The 17276-nt window shown below is 46.9% G+C and overlaps 1 protein-coding gene across 2 annotated transcripts in view; it reads right to left on the bottom strand.

Moving 5' to 3' along the window:
* LOC138663170 (oocyte zinc finger protein XlCOF8.4-like) overlaps window positions 1-14081 on the bottom strand; it is a 44178-nt gene extending 30097 nt beyond the window's left edge. The window contains exon 1 of one of the 2 annotated variants that reach the window (XM_069749321.1): window positions 13929-14081. The gene's annotated coding sequence lies outside the window, so the exon portion shown is untranslated. Of the gene's footprint in view, window positions 1-671; window positions 729-13928 lie in introns of those variants that run through there. The other variant, XM_069749320.1, reaches the window with a different exon arrangement.
* Window positions 14082-17276: the final 3195 nt, after the last annotated feature.

Here is a 17276-nt window from a genome sequence, read left to right as displayed (position 1 = left end):
CCAGCACCGACCTCCACCCGCAGAGCCGCACTCCACATAGAGAATAATGGAGCCTCCAGCACCGACCTCCACCCGCAGAGCCACACTCCACATAGAGAATAATGGAGCCTCCAGCACCGACCTCCACCCGCAGAGCCGCACTCCACATAGAGAATAATGGAGCCTCCAGCACCGACCTCCACCCGCAGAGCCGCACTCCACATAGAGAATAATGGAGCCTCCAGCACCGACCTCCACCCGCAGAGCCGCAGTCCATATAGAGAATAATGGAGCCTCCAGCACCGACCTCCACCCGCAGAGCCGCACTCCACATAGAGAATAATGGAGCCTCCAGCACCGACCTCCACCCGCAGAGCCGCACTCCACATAGAGAATAATGGAGCCTCCAGCACCGACCTCCACCCGCAGAGCCACACTCCACATAGAGAATAATAGGGCCTCCAGCACCGACCTCCACCCGCAGAGCCGCACTCCACATAGAGAATAATGGAGCCTCCAGCACCGACCTCCACCCGCAGAGCCACACTCCACATAGAGAATAATGGAGCCTCCAGCACCGACCTCCACCCGCAGAGCCACACTCCACATAGAGAATAATGGAGCCTCCAGCACCGACCTCCACCCGCAGAGCCGCACTCCACATAGAGAATAATGGGGCCTGCAGCACCTACCTCCACCCGCAGAGCCGCACTCCACATATATGGCTGCTCTGTGCACACAGGACCTGTGATGAGGTCACAGGAGGGGAGGAGTCAGGGTCACATGATCAGGGGTCTCTGTATGCAGGACTCTGCTGTGCTGGTTGTCATGGTGCTGAATGAAGGGGAGTTTCTGTGTGGGGTCAGGAGGGGTTTACAGTGTGGATGTAGCAGAGCCGTGTGTACAAGGTGTAAGGAGCGGAGCCGTGTGTGTATGAGGTGTACGGAGCAGAGCAACGTTTGTGCGAGGTGTATGGAGCAGAGCCGTGTGTGTACAAGGCGTATGGAGCGGAGCCACATGTGTACAAGGTGTATGGAGCGGAGCCGTGTGAGTACAAAGTGTATGGAGCGGAGCCGTGTGTGTACAAGGTGTATGGAGCGGAGCCGCATGTGTACAAGGTGTATGGAGCGGAGCCGTGTGTGTACAAGGTGTATGGAGCGGAGCCGTGTGTGTACAAGGTGTATGGAGCGGAGCCGTGTGTGTACAAGGTGTATGGAGCGGAGCCGTGTGTGTACAAGGTGTATGGAGCGGAGCCGCGTGTGTACAAGGTGTATGGAGCGGAGCCGTGTGTGTACGAGGTGTATGGAGCGGAGCCGTGTGTGTACAAGGTGTACGGAGCGGAGCCGTGTGTGTACAAGGTGTACGGAGCGGAGCCGTGTGTGTACAAGGTGTACGGAGCGGAGCCGTGTGTGTACAAGGTGTATGGAGCGGAGCCGTGTGTGTACAAGGTATATGGAGCGGAGCCGTGTGTACAGAAGTCATTGAGCTGGAGGTTGGATTTCTGCTAAAGGGGAAAAAATCTCTTTAAATCTTTTTTCTTAGTGAGTGTGAACGAGCTGAGTGTGACCGGAGCATAAGCGCGAACTGAAGTGTGTGAATTGTGATTTAGTGACTTTGGATTCAGGGAGTTTCCAAGGGAGGAATTATTGAATTGCTTTTTGCATTTTATTAATACTCTAAATTTCTTTTTATTTAATGTTTCTGTCTGGTGCAATCCCCATTAGGAAATGTGCTCCACTCTTGTTAATGCCATCCAGTGCACATCTTGCCACATGTATGCAGTCCTTGAGCAGCCGGTCGAGGGTGAATACTGCTGTGCGAGATGTGAGCACGTTGTGCATTTGGAAGCCCAGATTCTGAATCTAAATGTGCAGCTGGCAACACTGAGATCCATAGACAATATGGAAAGGAGTCTTCTGCTCACTGAGCTCAATGGGATAGATGAGGGGGGGATGGTAGGATGGAGCTGCAGGAAAGTGAGGCAGCAAGCTGGGTGACAGAAGGCCGGGAAGAGTGCCAGGGAGGCTAGTCCTGTGTTATGAAGGCAATCCAGTGACACAGTGTGCCAGCAATCAGAGCACATACAGTGAACTGACAATAACCCAAAAACAATAGAACGAGCTCTGAGACGTGGAATCTCTGTAGACTGCAAACCTGAACCTATCCTAAACACAACTAAAGGTGGCTGTGGATTGCGCCTGACACTACCTATGCAACTCGGCACAGCCTGAGGAACTGACTAGCCTGAAGATAGAAAAACAAGCCGGACTTGCCTCAGAGAAATACCCCAAAGGAAAAGGCAGCCCCCCACATATAATGACTGTTAGCAAGATGAAAAGACAAACGTAGGGATGAAATAGATTCAGCAAAGTGAGGCCCGATATTCTAGATAGAGCGAGGATAGCAAAGAGAACTTTGCAGTCTACAAAAAACCCTAAAGCAAAAAACCACGCAAAGGGGGCAAAAAGACCCACCGTGCCGAACTAACGGCACGGCGGTACACCCTTTGCGTCTCAGAGCTACCAGCAAAAACGAATAGACAAGCTGGACAGAAAAAGTAGCAACAAAAGCAAAGAAGCACTAATCTAAGCAGAGCAGCAGGCCACAGGAAAGATCCAGAAGCTCAGATCCAACACTGGAACATTGACTAGGAGCAAGGAAGACAGAATCAGGCAGAGTTAAATAACAAAGAAGCCAACGAGCTCACCAGAACACCTGAGGGAGGAAGCTCAGAAGCTGCAGTACCACTTGTGACCACAGGAGTGAATTCAGCCACAGAATTCACAACAGTACCCCCCCCTTGAGGAGGGGTCACCGAACCCTCACCAGAGCCCCCAGGCCGACCAGGATGAGCCACATGAAAGGCACGAACAAGATCTGGAGCATGGACATCAGAGGCAAAAACCCAGGAATTATCTTCCTGAGCATAACCCTTCCATTTAACCAGATACTGGAGTTTCCGTCTAGAAACACGAGAATCCAAAATTTTCTCCACAATATACTTCAATTCCCCCTCCACCAAAACCGGGGCAGGAGGCTCAACAGAAGGAACCATAGGTGCCACGTATCTCCGCAACAACGACCTATGGACTACATTATGTATGGAAAAGGAGTCTGGGAGGGTCAGACGAAAAGACACAGGATTGAGAATCTCAGAAATCCTATACGGACCAATAAAACGAGGTTTAAATTTAGGAGAGGAAACCTTCATAGGAATATGACGAGAAGATAACCAAACCAGATCCCCAACACGAAGTCGGGGACCCACACGGCGTCTGCGATTAGCGAAAAGTTGAGCCTTCTCCTGGGACAAGATCAAATTGTCCACTACCTGAGTCCAGATCTGCTGCAACCTGTCCACCACAGAATCCACACCAGGACAGTCCGAAGACTCAACCTGTCCTGAAGAGAAACGAGGATGGAACCCAGAATTGCAGAAAAATGGAGAGACCAAGGTAGCCGAGCTGGCCCGATTATTAAGGGCGAACTCAGCCAACGGCAAAAAGGACACCCAATCATCCTGGTCTGCAGAAACAAAACATCTCAGATATGTTTCCAAGGTCTGATTGGTTCGTTCAGTCTGGCCATTAGTCTGAGGATGGAAAGCCGAGGAAAAGGATAGGTCAATGCCCATCCTACCACAAAAGGCTCGCCAAAACCTTGAAACAAACTGGGAACCTCTGTCAGAAACAATATTCTCAGGAATGCCATGCAAACGAACCACATGCTGGAAGAACAAAGGCACCAAATCAGAGGAGGAAGGCAATTTAACCAAGGGCACCAGATGGACCATTTTAGAAAAGCGATCACAGACCACCCAAATGACTGACATCTTTTGAGAAACGGGAAGGTCAGAAATTAAATCCATCGAAATATGTGTCCAAGGCCTCTTTGGGACCGGCAAGGGCAAAAGCAACCCACTGGCACGTGAACAGCAGGGCTTAGCCCTAGCACAAATCCCACAGGACTGCACAAAAGTACGTACATCCCGTGACAGAGATGGCCACCAGAAGGATCTAGCCACTAACTCTCTGGTACCAAAGATTCCAGGATGACCAGCCAACACCGAACAATGAAGTTCAGAGATAACTTTACTGGTCCACCTATCAGGGACGAACAGTTTCTCCGCCGGACAACGATCAGGTTTATTCGCCTGAAATTTTTGCAACACTCGCCGCAAATCAGGGGAGATGGCAGACACAATGACTCCTTCCTTGAGGATACTCGCCGGCTCAGATGAACCCGGAGAGTCGGGCATAAAACTCCTAGACAGAGCATCCGCCTTCACATTTTTAGAGCCCGGAAGGTACGAAATCACAAAATCGAAGCGGGCAAAAAATAACGACCAATGGGCCTGTCTAGGATTCAAGCGCTTGGCAGACTCGAGATAAGTAAGGTTCTTATGATCAGTCAATACCACCACGCGATGCTTAGCTCCTTCAAGCCAATGACGCCATTCCTCGAATGCCCACTTCATGGCCAGCAACTCTCGGTTGCCCACATCATAATTACGCTCAGCAGCCGAAAATTTCCTGGAAAAGAAAGCACATGGTTTCAACACTGAGCAACCAGAACCTCTCTGTGACAAAACCGCTCCTGCTCCAATCTCAGAAGCATCAACCTCGACCTGGAACGGAAGAGAAACATCTGGTTGACACAACACAGGGGCAGAACAAAAACGATGCTTCAACTCCTGAAAAGCTTCCACAGCAGCAGAAGGCCAATTAATCAAATCAGCACCCTTCTTGGTCAAATCGGTCAATGGTTTGGCAATGCTAGAAAAATTACAGATGAAGCGACGATAAAAATTAGCAAAGCCCAGGAATTTTTGTAGACTTTTCAGAGATGTCGGCTGAGTCCAATCCTGGATGGCTTGGACCTTAACCGGATCCATCTCGATAGTAGAAGGGGAAAAGATGAACCCCAAAAATGAAACTTTCTGCACACCGAAGAGACACTTTGATCCCTTCACAAACAAAGAATTAGCACGCAGGACCTGGAAAACCATTTTGACCTGCTTTACATGAGAGTCCCAATCATCTGAGAAGATCAAAATGTCATCCAAGTAAACAATCAGGAATTTATCCAGATACTCACGGAAGATGTCATGCATAAAAGACTGAAACACAGATGGAGCATTGGCAAGTCCGAACGGCATCACTAGATACTCAAAATGACCCTCGGGCGTATTAAATGCAGTTTTCCATTCATCTCCTTGCCTGATTCTCACCAGATTATACGCACCAGGAAGATCTATCTTAGTGAACCAACTAGCCCCCTTAATCCGAGCAAACAAGTCAGATAACAATGGCAAGGGATACTGAAATTTAACAGTGATCTTATTAAGAAGGCGGTAATCAATACACGGTCTCAGCGAACCATCCTTCTTGGCTACAAAAAAGAACCCTGCTCCCAGTGGTGATGACGATGGGCGAATATGTCCCTTCTCCAGGGATTCCTTCACATAACTGCGCATAGCGGCGTGTTCAGGCACGGATAAATTAAATAATCGACCTTTAGGGAATTAACTACCAGGAATCGAATTGATAGCACAATCACAATCCCTATGCGGAGGTAGGGCATCGGACTTGGGCTCTTCAAATACATCCTGATAATCAGACAAGAACTCTGGGACCTCAGAAGGAGTGGATGACGAAATAGACAAAAATGGAACATCACCATGTACCCCCTGACAACCCCAGTTGGATACCGACATAGAGTTCCAATCCAATACAGGATTATGGGTTTGCAGCCATGGCAACCCCAACACGACCACATCATGCAGATTATGTAGCACCAGAAAGCGAATAACTTCCTGATGTGCAGGAGCCATGCACATGGTCAGCTGGGTCCAGTACTGAGGTTTATTCTTGGCCAAAGGTGTAGCATCAATTCCTCTCAACGGAATAGGACACCGCAAAGGCTCCAAGAAAAACCCACAACGTTTAGCATAATCCAAATCCATCAGATTCAGGGCAGCGCCTGAATCCACAAACGCCATGACAGAATACGATGACAAAGAGCATATCAAGGTAATGGACAGAAGGAATTTGGATTGTACAGTACCAATGATGGCAGACCTATCGAACCGCTTAGTGCGCTTAGGACAATGAGAAATAGCATGAGTGGAATCACCACAGTAGAAACACAGACCATTCAGACGTCTGTGTTCTTGCCGTTCAACTCTGGTCATAGTCCTATCGCACTGCATAGGTTCAGGTTCAATCTCAGGCAATACCGCCAAATGGTGCACAGATTTACGCTCACGCAAGCGTCGACCGATCTGAATGACCAAAGACATAACCAGCAGGCATAGGAAAACCCACCATGACATCCTTAAGAGCCTCAGAGAGGCCCTTTCTGAACAAAGCTGCCAGCGCAGATTCATTCCACTGAGTGAGTACAGACCATTTCCTAAATTTCTGACAATATACTTCTATATCATCCTGACCCTGGCACAAAGCCAGCAAATTTTTCTCAGCCTGATCCACTGAACTAGGCTCATCGTAAAGCAATCCGAGCGCCAGGAAAAACGCATCGACATTACTCAATGCAGGGTCTCCTGGCGCAAGAGAAAATGCCCAGTCCTGAGGGTCGCCGCGCAAAAAAGAAATAATAATCAAAACCTGTTGAATAGGATTACCAGAAGAATGAGGTTTCAAGGCCAGAAATAGCTTACAATTATTTTTGAAATTAAGAAACTTAGTTCTATCACCAAAAAACAAATCAGGAATAGGAATTCTTGGTTCTAACATAGATTTCTGATCAATAGTATCTTGAATCCTTTGTACATTTATAACGAGATTATCCATTGAAGAACACAGACCCTGAATATCCATGTCCACACCTGTGTCCTGAAACACCCAAATGTCTAGGGGAAAAAAAAAAATTTGAACACAGAGCTGAGAAAAAAAAAAAATGATGTCAGAACTTCTTTTTTCCCTCTATTGAGAATCATTAGGTAGGCTCCTAGTACTGTTATGAAGGCAATCCAGTGACACAGTGTGCCAGCAATCAGAGCACATACAGTGAACTGACAATACCCAAAAACAATAGAACAAGCTCTGAGACGTGGAATCTCTGTAGACTGCAAACCTGAACCTATCCTAAACACAACTAAAGGTGGCTGTGGATTGCGCCTGACACTACCTATGCAACTCGGCACAGCCTGAGGAGCTGACTAGCCTGAAGATAGAAAAACAAGCCTGACTTGCCTCAGAGAAATACCCCAAAGGAAAAGGCAGCCCCCCACATATAATGACTGTTAGCAAGATGAAAAGACAAACGTAGGGATGAAATAGATTCAGCAAAGTGAGGCCCGATATTCTAGATAGAGCGAGGATAGCAAAGAGAACTTTGCAGTCTACAAAAAACCCTAAAGCAAAAAACCACGCAAAGGGGGCAAAAAGACCCACCGTGCCGAACTAACGGCACGGCGGTACACCCTTTGCGTCTCAGAGCTACCAGCAAAAACGAATAGACAAGCTGGACAGAAAAAGTAGCAACAAAAGCAAAGAAGCACTAATCTAAGCAGAGCAGCAGGCCACAGGAAAGATCCAGAAGCTCAGATCCAACACTGGAACATTGACTAGGAGCAAGGAAGACAGAATCAGGCGGAGTTAAATAACAAAGAAGCCAACGAGCTCACCAGAACACCTGAGGTAGGAAGCTCAGAAGCTGCAGTACCACTTGTGACCACAGGAGTGAATTCAGCCACAGAATTCACAACAGTCCTGATCTGGCACACCCCAATACGTTTGCTAAAGGTACCTTCACACTGAACGATATCGCTAGCGATCCGTGATGTTGCAGCGTCCTGGATAGCGATATCGTTGAGTTTGACAGGCAGCAGCGATCAGGCCCCTGCTGTGCCATCGTTGGTCGGAGCAGAAAGTCCAGAACTTTATTTCGTCGCTGGATCTCCCGCAGACATCGCTGAATCGGCGTGTGTGACGCCGATTCAGCGATGTCTGCACTGGTAACCAGGTATGTAATCAACAAAAGCACCAAAAAACGCAGCCAGAAAACGTCCAATAATGAAAATATTAAACAACTTTATTGATTAAAAATAGACACACAGGTATGCAGCATGGCAGGCAAAACGGATCCCCTATACGAGCCCACACACGCATCTAAAGTACAAGAACCGAGCTAAGGTGCACAGCTAATAATCATGGACAATGTATATACCAAATCCATATATATAAATAACATCAATGGTACAAAACCATCAAACAATAGTGCTCATGACCCTAAAGACAAGTGTCAGATATTAGATATCATCAATGGTATACAGGCTTCAATCAATGGCACTCATGGTCCTACAAACAGGTATCAGATATACAGTACATACCACAGTGGTGGATCAAGGGATGTGCACCGAAGTCCAGTCCTCCCCGACGCGCGTTTCGGCGGGTGGCCTTCCTCAGGGGGGGTACCCAGCACAAGGGGGGCACCGATTAAATAGCGTACAGTCCGGAAAAGGCGTAACACCTGTTACAAGAAACTTACATACAATCTCTTGTCGGCATATAGTGCCCAACTGGATTCCATTATCCAACGGGCCTTGCAGGACGACGTTATCACCAAGGATCTGGCAACGGCATTGGTGGTTATCGAACCCACTGTGCCGACTCTACTTGCTCCCCAAAATTCATAAAAACATCTCGTCACCCCCTGGGAGGCCTATCATCTCTGGACGGGGAAATCTACTGGAGCATGTTAATAGGTGGATAGATTTCCACCTACAACCGCTGGTTACTAATCTGCCTTCCTTCCTCAGGGATACAGGAGATGTACTGCGCAGGGTTGACGGACTGTGTTTGGAGGGTGATACTCTATTGGTTTCGGCGGATGTCGAGTCTCTTTATACCAATATTAGACATAGAGACGGTATTGGTGCCGTTAGATATTTCTTGGAGTCATCTACTTTGTCTATTGGTATGAGATCGCTTCTGCTGGAACTTCTAGAGTTCACCCTCACTCATAACTTTTTTGTTTTCAAAGGGTCCTTCTACCTACAGCTCCAGGGGACCGCTATGGGAGCAGCCTTTGCGCCCTCCTATGCCGGTCTCTTTTTGGGGCTGTGGGAGAGGGACCTTCTCCTGTCTGGCGAACAGGGATCAATTGACCGTGTCCCTTTATGGACGCGTTATATTGATGATATCTTCTTCGTCTGGCAGGGCACGTCCGCCGACCTGGCGCAGTACATTTCCACCTTGAACAACAACGATATGAATATCCATTTGACATTTGTGTGGAGTGATATATCTATTGATTTCCTAGATGTGACGATCAAGAGGGATCCGAATGGTATGCTATGTACGGATATTTTCCGAAAGCCTACCTCTACCAATACCCTGCTGCACGCATCCTCGGGTCACCCTCAACACATGATACGTTCTATTCCGGTGGGGCAGTTCCTTCGTTTACGTCGGATCTGCTCCACTGATGGTGATTTCGAGAAAAGAGCGGGTGAGCTGAGGATGAGATTTGCAGCACGTGGATATAGTGGTAGATCTATCAAGAAGGCCTATCAGAGGGCAAAACATTCCACGCGGCATGATTTGCTTTATGGTAATCTACATGCACAGATTAATAGGAAAATCAATAATAGTAATGATGTTAGATTTATTACTACTTATAACTCTAAGGCCAATCAGATCAGGAGAGCTTTAGATAAAGCCTGGCCTATACTTCAAGTGGATCCCGTAATTCAGAAATTGATCCCTAAAAAGCCATCTATTACATTTAGGCGAGCTACTAATTTGCGTGAACAATTGGTTCACAGCCATTATGAGGGACGTCCTCCTTTAACTTTCCTGGATAGTTTTACACCTAGGGTCGGCTGTCTTCCATGTGGTAGGTGTGTCGCCTGCCCCAACATTGAAAAAAGTGACTCTTTCTCTAACTCTAGTGGTACTAGGATGTTCTCTATTAGACAACGGATCACCTGTACCACTAGGTATGTTATATATTATGCCACATGCCCCTGCGGAATTATATACGTTGGCCTTACCACACGCCAGTTGAAAGTCCGCGTGAGGGAGCATGTTTTGGGGATTAAGGCGGCCACCGACCACATAGATGTGACCACATTAAAAACTTTGCCGAGGCATTTTAAGATCCATCACAATTGTGATGCCACGATGTTGAGAGTGAGAGGAATTGATGCCCTCAGGATCAACATCAGAGGTGGCAATCTATCTAAGAGACTCGGCATGTTGGAAACACGCTGGATTTGGCGTTTGGGGACTGTCCAACCCCATGGACTTAATGAGAGTTTGTCGTTCGCCCCGTTTCTGTAGTCCCCCATCTGTTGTGCATCATTTCCTCTGTGCGTTTCCGCATTCGTTTTTTCTTTTATTTGTTTTTAATTAGCGTTCTTCTCTTATTTTTAGTACCTTTCCGGTTCGTGACCTGGTTATTTGACGACTGCCCCGGCTTTTACAGGATGAAGAATCTACATCTATTTTGCGCATATATATATGGGCTGAACATCTATTGACGTCAACATATTTCACTCTATCTATGCATATTATGGACTATATTATTGTATTTTGCTTTTGTATCATTGTGAAAGTATTTCTGATATCTGTGCCCATCATATATAGTTTGACATTGAGTGATGTGTTCATCTGAGAATTTTTTGATAAATATAGGCGTTATGATGTTGGGTTCTTTATCCCCTTTTTATGTCTAATCGTGCTGTACTATTTATGTTATGATACTCGTCAGTGTGCAGTATGTTTATTATTCTGATGTAATTAGTATTTCTATATGACATTGTATTATATATAGTATAATGTTAATGTGCTGGGAGATATAGGGTCACTTTGGCGGATTACTTAGATTCTTATGTGCTTTTGTGTTTTATAGCTGTATTCTATATTAGATTCCTGCGGTCTGGGGGTGCATTTGTTATAAGTTGAGTTGCTTTTCTCCTTATATATGCTACCATCTTTGCCCCCTAGAAAGTTGTGTGCGCTGTGTTTTTATATTTGAGCCGTTCGGCTCCTTGTGTTTGTTAATATGGTTGCCCCATTTCAAGATGGCCGCGGTTGTTTCGTGCGCATGCGCAGTCGCGCCGCACCTCCCTCCTGTTCCTGCGGTGCCTTGTGGGGCGGATCACATGGGGCCTGTGTGTTTCCGGTCCCGCAGGCCGTGCGGAACGGATGTGGATGGTGCGGCGCGGCTGTGCATGTGAGCGCCGCCTTTTCCGGACTGTACGCTATTTAATCGGTGCCCCCCTTGTGCTGAGGAAGGCCACCCGCCGAAACGCGCGTCGGGGAGGACTGGACTTCGGTGCACATCCCTTGATCCACCACTGTGGTATGTACTGTATATCTGATACCTGTTTGTAGGACCATGAGTGCCATTGATTGAAGCCTGTATACCATTGATGATATCTAATATCTGACACTTGTCTTTAGGGTCATGAGCACTATTGTTTGATGGTTTTGTACCATTGATGTTATTTATATATATGGATTTGGTACATACATTGTCCATGATTATTAGCTGTGCACCTTAGCTCGGTTCTTGTACTTTAGATGCGTGTGTGGGCTCGTATAGGGGATCCGTTTTGCCTGCCATGCTGCATACCTGTGTGTCTATTTTTAATCAATAAAGTTGTTTAATATTTTCATTATTGGACGTTTTCTGGCTGCGTTTTTTGGTGCTTTTGTTGATTACATATATATATATGTAGCTGTCCTTGTTTGAAGTCCTATGTCTGTCTTGGTTGATATGACTGTTATAATCTAGTATCACCATACGATCTAAGTAACCTTGACGGACTATGTATGCTTCTGTTCTGTAACTGGTAACCAGGGTAAACATCGGGTTACTAAGGGCAGGGCTGCGCTTAGTAACCCGATGTTTACCCTGGTTACCAGCTTAAACGTAAAAAAACCCAAACACTACATACTTACATTCCGGTGTCTGTCCTCCGGCGCTGTGCTTCTCTGCACTGTGAGCGCCGGCCGGAAAGCAGAGCACAGCGGTGACGTCACCGCTGTGCTTTCCGGCTGGCGCTCACAGTCAGTGCAGAGATGCACAGTGCCGGGGGACAGACACCGGAATGTAAATATGAAGTGTTTGGGGTTTTTTTTACATTTACGCTGGTAACCAGGGTAAACATCGAGTTACTAACCGCGACCCCACGCTTAGTAACCCGATGTTTACCCTGGTTACCCGGGGACCGGCATCGTTGGTTGCTGGAGAGCTGTCTGTGTGACAGCTCTCCAGCGACGCTGCAGCGATCGGGATAGTTGTCTAGATCGCTGCAGCGTCGCTAAATGTGACGGTACCTTAAGTTGGCAGATGAGGGGGGTGCCAGTACAGGGGTAGCACTGCTGCAGCCAGGCATGTCCTCTGAAAGCCGGAGGAGTGACTGCTACAGTAAGGAGGGAAATAGGAGAGCAGGACAGGCCAGACAGGTGCTGGTAGTGGGCGACTCAATTATTAGGGGAACAGATAGGGCAATCTGTCACAAAGACAGGGATCATCAAACGGTGTGCTGCCTACCTGGCGCTCGAGTCCGACACATCGCTGATCGGGTTGACCGATTACTGGGAGATGCTGGTGAGGACCCAGCGGTCATGGTGCACATTGGCACAAATGACAAAGAGGTAGGTGGAAGGTCCATAAAGCAAGGACCTCCAAGGTGGTATTCTCGGAAATACTGCCTGTACCACGCCAGAGGCAAAGGGATATTAGGGAGATAAATAAGTGACTCAGGAATTAGTGTAGGAAGCAGGGGTTTGGGTTCCTGGAGAACTGGGCCAACTTCTCACTTGGCTACAGGTTCTATACTCCTCAATGGGGAAGGTGCAGCTGTGTTGGAGAAGAAAACGACTAGAAGGTTGGAAGAGTGTTTAAACTAGGGATTGGGGGGAGAGTATTCAATTTATAGGAGGGGAAGATAGTGCAGATAGTGACCTGGGCACAAATAAAGAAATTGGGGGTGGCGGTGGCATGGGGGTGGGGTTAGAACAGTTAATAATTTATGAATGAATAGAGGTACAGAGAGATGCATAAAGTGCATGTATACTAATGCCAGAAGCCTCACCAGCAAAATGGAGGAATTAGAATTAATGTTGTTGGAGCATAATTATGACATGGTGGGGATATCTGAGGGTATGTGCACACGTCCGGATTTTTTGCGTTTTTTTTTGCGGATTTTCGCTATAAAAACGCTATAAATCCGCATAAAAACGCGAAAATTATGCATCCTATCATTTAGAATGCATTCCGCATTTTTTGTGCAGATGTATGCGTTTTTTTCCGCAAAAAAAACGCAATCCGCAAAAAAAATGGACATGCTCATTCTTTTTGCGGATTTTTTGCGGATTTAATTGCAAAACTGACCTTCAGGGAAAAAAAAAAAAAAAAACGCAAAAAATCCGCAAAAAATCCGCGCAAAAACCGCGCAAAAAACGAGCAAATTCCACGAGAAATCCGCGTGGAAAAAAACGCGAATTTCTGGCAGAATTCTCAGGATTTTGTCAGGAAAAAAACCTGACGTGTGCACATACCCTGAGACATGGCTGGATGAGAGTCATCACTGGGCTGTTAACTTGCAGGGCTATAGCTTGTTCAGAAATGACCATACAGAAGCGAGGGGGTGGGGTGTGTCTATATGTAAAATGATCCTTAAAACCCATCCGGCGTGATATTATGTTAATCTAATGAAAATGTAAAGTCGCTGTGGGTGAAGATAAGGGGAGGGGAAAAAATACCAAATTACTGATAGGGTTTGTTATAAGTCTCCAAAAATAATGGAAGCCACAGAGAATATTTGTCACGATCCATTTTTGGATTTGTGGCAGCTATGGTTCCATTCGGGTTTAAAACTTTTTTCCTTTTGGACCATCGGGGGTTAATGTCAGTCACCCCTCGCCCCTGCTGGCAAACTGGTGTTACTGCAGTGCTCCTGGATATCATACCGCTGCTGCCGCCTCCCCAGTCAGCGTCTCTCTCTCCGCGCTCGCTCCCGACCTCTGCTTCTCGTGCGCGCACGCATACCAGGTTCAGTGCTGCGTGTGTGCACTTCTGATCTTCTGTCGGTCCTCCTCTTCATCTCCTCTATGGTCCTGGAGGACTAGTACCCGGAGGTCGGTTCTCCTTATTGTCCTCTCTATGGTTCTGGAGGTCTGTTACCTGGAAGTGCTACCCTGACTATAGGTATTCAAACTGCTTCCTGCCGTCCCTCTGTGACTGGTTATCATTTGTTCCTTCAGGTGTTCCTGGCCGCTCTTAGTCTCTGTGAAGTTCATTTTCCCTCTGACTTTGGGTTTATCCTGTCTTTCCTGTATCCTGCTAGCCTCTGCGTTTCCTCAGTTCCTCCACCAGTCCCTGTACTGCTGCAGTTTACCCATCAGTCCTGTGTCTCTGCAGTACTCTCTATAGGACTGCACTCGTGTGTCATCTGAGTGCAGCCTGATTCTTATAGCATAACACTGTGGTCCTACTATCTCCGCCTCTTCTTGGTCTTCTCCCGTCCTGGTCCTCCAGCTTCCGTGGCGATTGTCCCTCACAGGCCTGCCCCTAATTCTCCCTGTACAGGGGGCGGTCTATCTGGTCAGCTCATCCGTGAGTGGTTCGTCGTCGCGGTCTAGAGGGTCCACTTTCCGTTTTCCCTCTTTGAATCGTCACACTCACAATAGGACTGCACTCGGGTGACATCTGAGTGCAGCCTGATTCTTACAGCATAATAGTATAACCAGGCAATGGACCCCGCTGGTGTCTCTGCCACTCAAAAGGAGTTACTTTTTTTTTGTGGGAGAACCAGACTAGAATTATGTCCTTTCTCAAGAACATGAAGTCTCGTCTTGCGACGTTACAGTCTACTGACCCTGTTAACGCTACTCAGTTGGCGTCTCTTCAGCAAGAGTTAAGTCAACAACGGGACACTCAGTCCCATATTTTGAATTTTATGGCCTCTGTCGATAATCGACTTCTCTCTCTTCAAACTGCCGCTTGTGCTCCTGTTCAGGCGTCCGCTCCACAGCCCTTGCCCCGTCTTGCCAGGCCACCTCGGTATGGCGGGGAACCTAAATTATGTCGCGGGTTTCTCAACCTGTCTCAACTACACTTTGAATTATCCCCGTTACTGTACCCAACTGACCATGCTAAGGTGGCTTTTGTGGTGTCCCATTTGGAGGACGAGCCTTTGGCTTGGGTGAACCCTCTTTGGGAGCGAGATGATCCTGTGGTTTCTCAACTTGCTCTCTTTTTAGACATTTTCCACAGGGTGTTTGATGAACCTGGTCGTCTGGTATCGACTACTGAGTCCCTTTTCAACCTTTGTCAGAGAACCCTTTCTGTAGCTCAATATGCCATCCGTTTCCGGACGCTGTCCTCTGATTTAGGTTGGAATAATGAGGCTTTGGTGGGAGCATTTTGGCGAGGTTTGTTTTCCTGCATTAGGCCGGCGTCACACTTGCGAGTTTTACGGACGTAAGAGCGCAGAAACTACGTCCGTAAAACTCGCAAAAAATACGGCACAATTATTCTCTATGCCCCTGCTCCTATCTGCCGTATTAAACTGATCAGTATTATACGGCTTTCTACGGCCGTAGAAAATCGCAGCATGCTGCGTTTGTCACCGTATTGCGCAAATAAAACGCCAATGAAAGTCTATGGAAGCCCCAAAAATACAGATTACACACGGACCAGCAGTGTGACTTGCGAGGAATACGCAGCGGTGTTAGAGAGAAAAGCCGGTAATTCAGTGCGGTGTACAGTAAAATCACACTGACAGCTGACATTAGAATAGGTAGAATAAATATGTACACATAGAATAGGTATATATATATATATGTCAGTGAGACACATATATGTATATATATTCTTACTTCATACAGCCGCGATATAGCAAAAAGCCGGTAATTCAATTACCGGCTTTTGCTTTCTCCTTCCTAAAACCCGACATGATATGAGACCTGGTTTACATACAGTAAACCATCTCATATCACCATTGTTTTTGCATAATCCACACTACTAATGTTAGTAGTGTGTATCTGCAAAATTTGGCCGTTCTAGCTCTTAAAATAAAGGGTTAAATGGCGGAAAAAATTGGCGCGGGCTCCCGCGCAATTTTCTCCGCCAGAGTAGTAAAGCCAGTGACTGAGGGCAGATATTAATAGCCTGGAGAGGGTCCATGGTTATTGGCCCCCCCCTGGCTAAAAACACCTGCCCCCAGCCACCCCAGAAAAGGCACATCTGGAAGATGCGCCTATTCTGGCACTTGGCCACTCTCTTCCCATTCCCGTGTAGCGGTGGGATATGGGGTAATGAAGGGTTTATGCCACCTTGCTATTGTAAGGTGACATTAAGCCTAATTAATAATGGAGAGGCGTCAATTATGACACCTATCCATTATTAATCCAATTGTAGTAAAGGGTTAAATAAAACACAAACACATTATTTAAAATTATTTTAATGAAATAAAACCAATGGTTGTTGGAGTATTTTATTCTACGCCCAATCCAGTCACTGAAGACCCTCGTTCTGTAAGTAAAAAAACATAATAAACCAACAATATACTTACCCTCCGCAGATCTGTAACGTCCAACGATGTAAATCCATCTGAAGGGGTTAAAATATTTTGCAGCAAGGAGTTCCGCTAATGCAGGCTGCTCCTTGCTGCAAAACCCCGGGGAATGAGGCTAAATATAGATCCATGATCTATATTTAGCTTCATTTGCGGTGAGGCGCCCTCTGCTGGCTGTTCATAGATCGTGGGAACTTACCTAGAAAGCTCCCAGGCAAATTCGTTCGGAAGACTGAGTTTAACACCAGAGATGGTCATTATGAGTATTTGGTGATGCCTTTCGGCTTATGTAATGATCCCGCAGTTTTTCAAGAGTTGGTGAATGATGTTTTTCGGGACCTACTTTACACCTGTGTAGTGGTGTACTTGGACGACATCCTTGTGTTTTCACCGGATCTGCTTTCTCATAGGAGACATGTGCGGCAAGTTGTCCGTCTGAGGGAGAATCGTCTATATGCTAAACTTGAGAAGTGTGCCTTCGAACAGTCGTCCCTGCCATTTCTAGGCTTCATCATGTCTGATTCTGGTCTGTGTATGGATCCGGCTAAAGTTTCTGCCGTACTCAACTGGCCACGTCCGCTTGGGGTTAAGGTGATTCAGCGCTTTCTAGGATTCGCGAATTACTATTGGCAATTTATTCCTCATTTCTCCTCCTTGTCGGCTTCCATCTCCTCTTTGATAAAGAAGGGTGCCAATCCTCGTCTTTGGCCAGCAGAGGCCGAAAAGGCTTTCCACTCTC

Source organism: Ranitomeya imitator, chromosome 2 (genome assembly GCF_032444005.1).
Source record: "Ranitomeya imitator isolate aRanImi1 chromosome 2, aRanImi1.pri, whole genome shotgun sequence".
NCBI classification, from domain to species: domain Eukaryota; kingdom Metazoa; phylum Chordata; class Amphibia; order Anura; family Dendrobatidae; genus Ranitomeya; species Ranitomeya imitator.
This window is presented reverse-complemented; position numbering and strand designations above follow the sequence as displayed.